Raw genomic sequence first — 5,000 nt, forward strand, 5'->3', positions numbered from 1 at the left:
CACACACACACACACACACACACACACACACACACACACACACACACACACACACACACACACACACACACACACACACACACACACACACACACACACACACACACACACACACACACACACACACACACACACACACACACACACACACACACAGTCCTGAAGTATGCGGCCCCAGCATGGAGCCCGTACCTTGTCAAGCACAAGACGAAGCTGGAAAAAGTTCAAAGGTATGCTACTAGACTAGTCCCAGAACTAAGAGGCATGAGTTATGAGGAAAGGCTGCGGGAAATGCACCTTACGACACTGGAAGACAGAAGAGTAAGGGGGGACATGATCACAACCTACAAAATCCTCAGGGGAATCGACCGGGTAAACAAGGATGAACTATTCAACACTGGTGGGACGCGAACAAGGGGACACAGGTGGAAGCTGAGTACCCAAATGAGCCACAGAGACGTTAGAAAGAACTTTTTCAGTGTCAGAGTAGTTAGTAAATGGAATGCATTAGGAAGTGATGTGGTGGAGGCTGACTCCATACACAGTTTCAAATGTAGATATGATAGAGCCCAATAGGCTCAGGAATCTGTACACCAGTTGATTGACGGTTGAGAGGCGGGACCAAAGAGCCAGAGCTCAACCCCCGCAAGCACAATTAGGTGAGCACACAGAGGAAAGGCTAAGGGAGCTGAACATCACTAACCTGGAAAACAGAAGAGTAAGGGGAGACATGATAACCACCTACAAAATTCTCAGGGGAATTGACAGGGTGGACCAAGAGAAACTCTTTAGCACGGGTGGAACACGAACAAGGGGACACAGGTGGAAACTTAGTACCCAGATGAGCCACAGAGACGTTAGAAAGAATTTTTTCAGTGTCAGGGTAGTTAACAAATAAAATGCATTAAGTAGTGTTGTGGTGGAGGTAGACTCCATACACAGTTTCAAGTGTATATATGATAGAGTCCAATAGGCTCAGGAACCTGTACACTTGTTGATTGACGGTTGAGAGGTGGGACCAAAGAGCCAGAGCTCAACCCCCGCAAGCACAATTAGATGAGTACAATTAGGTGAGTACACACACACACACACACACACACACACACACAAACACACACAAACACACACACACACACACACACACACACACACACACACACACACACACACACACACACACACACACACACACACACACACACACACACACACACACACACACACACACACACACACACACACACACACACACACACACACACACACACACACACACACACACAGAGGCTAGTGCGAAAGTTGGAGATGCAGGCTGGAGTGAGAGGGAAGGTACTCCGGTGGATAGAGGAGTACCTAAGCAACAGGAGACAACGAGTCTGTGTGAGGGGTGAGGTCTCAGATTGACGAGACGTCACAAGTGGAGTCCCGCAGGGGTCAGTCATTGGACCTATACTGTTTCTGGTATATGTAAATGATCTCCCAGAGGGTATAGATTCAACCAATGTCTGTTTTTTTTTTAATGACGCTGTTTGTCGACCGAATTGTATTTGTGCTGTTTTTCAGCCATATTCCCCCCTTTTTATCTCTTTTTTTATTTGTTCTCAACTCATTTTATTCTTTATGCTCAATTAGTAATAAGCTTTAGTCATTTGAGTTTTTCATGCCCGAAACGCTTTGCGTAATAGTGGCTTTAGGCATTGTATGTACTAGCGCTATCTATAAATCCATCACTCTTTGTAAAATCTCTTGTATGTATGTACCTTACCTAAATAAACATTTGATTTGATTTGATTTGATTTATATATCCCCCATACCGGCTTCAAGAGTGACACCTTCAATCACGCCTCTCATACGACACCAGTTTACAGAAGGGTTTAGACACTCACTATTACAGAAGGATATCAAGAGGGAGACCTTCAGTCACACATTTCATATGACACCAGTGTGCTCTCACTATTACAGAGGCTTCAAGCGTGACACCTTCAGTCACGCCTCGCATACGACACCAGTCTGCACTCATGAAGGTTCCTCCTCTCAGGCTGTCCTTAATGGACCCTGCCATTACCAAGGGTCAAAGGTGGACCCCATTTGACACACACACACGTCCCAGAACTAAGATGCATGAGTTAAGAGGAAAGGCTGCAGGAAATGCACCTTACGACACTGGAAGACAGAAGAGTAAGGGGAGACATGATTACAACCTACAAAATCTTCAGGAGAATCGTCCGGATAAACAAGGATAAACTATTCAACACTGGTGGGACGCGAACAAGGGGACAAAGGTGGAACTGAGTACCCACATGAGCTACAGGGACGATAGAAAAAACTTTTTCAGTGTCAGAGTAGTTAGTGACAGTGCCACAGTTTTAAATGTAGATATGATAGAGCCCAATAGGCTCAGGAATCTGTACACCAGTTGATTGACAGTTGAGAGGCGGGACCAAAGAGCCAAAGCTCAACCCCTGCAAGCACAAATAGGTGAATATAAATAGGTGAGTACACACACACACACACACACACACACACACACACACACACACACACACACACACACACACACACACACACACACACACACACACACACACACACACACACACACACACACACACACACACACACACACACACACACACACACACACACACACACACACACACACACACACACACACACACACACACACACACACACACACACACACACACACACACACACACACACACACACACACACACACACACACACACACACACACACACACACACACACACACACACACACACACACACACACACACACACACACACACACACACACACACACACACACACACACACACACACACACACACACACACACACACACACACACACACACACACACACACACACACACACACACACACACACACACACACACACACACACACACACACACACACACACACACACACACACACACACACACACACACACACACACACACACACACACACACACACACACACACACACACACACACACACACACACACACACACACACACACACACACACACACACACACACACACACACACACACACACACACACACACACACACACACACACACACACACACACACACACACACACACACACACACACACACACACACACACACACACACACACACACACACACACACACACACACACACACACACACACACACACTAAGCAACAGGAGACAACGAGTCTGTGTGAGGGGTGAGGTCTCAGATTGGCGAGACGTCACAAGTGGAGTCCCGCAGGGGTCAGTCCTTGGACCTATACTGTTTCTGGTATATGTAAATGATCTCCCAGAGGGTATAGATTCGTTCCTCTCAATGTTTGCCGACGATGCAAAAATTATGAGGAGGATTGAAACAGAGGATGATAGTAGGAGGCTACAAGATGACCTGGATAGACTGAGTGAATGGTCCAACAAATGGCTGTTGAAGTTCAACCCGAGTAAATGCAAAGTAATGAAACTAGGCAGTGGAAACAGGAGGCCAGGCACAGGATACAGAATAGGAGATGAAGTACTTAATGAAACAGACAGAGAGAAAGATCTAGGAGTTGATATCACACCAAACCTGTCTCCTGAAGCCCACATAAAGAGAATAACGTCTGCGGCATATGCGAGGCTGGCTAACATCAGAACGGCGTTCAGGAACCTGTGTAAGGAATCATTCAGAATCTTGTACACCACATATGTAAGACCAATCCTGGAGTATGCGGCCCCAGCATGGAGCCCGTACCTTGTCAAGCACAAGACGAAGCTGGAAAAAGTCCAAAGGTATGCTACTAGACTAGTCCCAGAACTAAGAGGCATGAGTTATGAGGAAAGGCTGCGGGAAATGCACCTCACGACACTGGAAGACAGAAGAGTAAGGGGGGACATGATCACAACCTACAAAATCCTCAGGGGAATCGACCGGGTAAACAAGGACGAACTTTTCAACACTGGTGGGACGCGAACAAGGGGACACAGGTGGAAGCTGAGTACCCAAATGAGCCACAGAGACGTTAGAAAGAACTTTTTCAGTGTCAGAGTAGTTAGCAAATGGAATGCATTAGGAAGTGATGTGGTGGAGGCTGACTCCATACACAGTTTCAAATGTAGATATGATAGAGCCCAATAGGCTCAGGAATCTGTACACCAGTTGATTGACGGTTGAGAGGCGGGACCAAAGAGCCAGAGCTCAACCCCCGCAAGCACAATTAGGTAAGTACAATTAGGTAAGTACACACACACACACACACACACACACACACACACACACACACACACACACACACACACACACACACACACACACACTCACACAGTCCTGAAGTATGCGGCCCCAGCATGGAGCCCGTACCTTGTCAAGCACAAGACGAAGCTGGAAAAAGTTCAAAGGTATGCTACTAGACTAGTCCCAGAACTAAGAGGCATGAGTTATGAGGAAAGGCTGCGGGAAATGCACCTTACGACACTGGAAGACAGAAGAGTAAGGGGGGACATGATCACAACCTACAAAATCCTCAGGGGAATCGACCGGGTAAACAAGGATGAACTATTCAACACTGGTGGGACGCGAACAAGGGGACACAGGTGGAAGCTGAGTACCCAAATGAGCCACAGAGACGTTAGAAAGAACTTTTTCAGTGTCAGAGTAGTTAGTAAATGGAATGCATTAGGAAGTGATGTGGTGGAGGCTGACTCCATACACAGTTTCAAATGTAGATATGATAGAGCCCAATAGGCTCAGGAATCTGTACACCAGTTGATTGACGGTTGAGAGGCGGGACCAAAGAGCCAGAGCTCAACCCCCGCAAGCACAATTAGGTGAGCACACAGAGGAAAGGCTAAGGGAGCTGAACATCACTAACCTGGAAAACAGAAGAGTAAGGGGAGACATGATAACCACCTACAAAATTCTCAGGGGAATTGACAGGGTGGACCAAGAGAAACTCTTTAGCACGGGTGGAAC

Source organism: Procambarus clarkii, chromosome 8 (genome assembly GCF_040958095.1).
Source record: "Procambarus clarkii isolate CNS0578487 chromosome 8, FALCON_Pclarkii_2.0, whole genome shotgun sequence".
In the NCBI taxonomy this organism is placed as follows: Eukaryota; Metazoa; Arthropoda; class Malacostraca; order Decapoda; family Cambaridae; genus Procambarus; species Procambarus clarkii.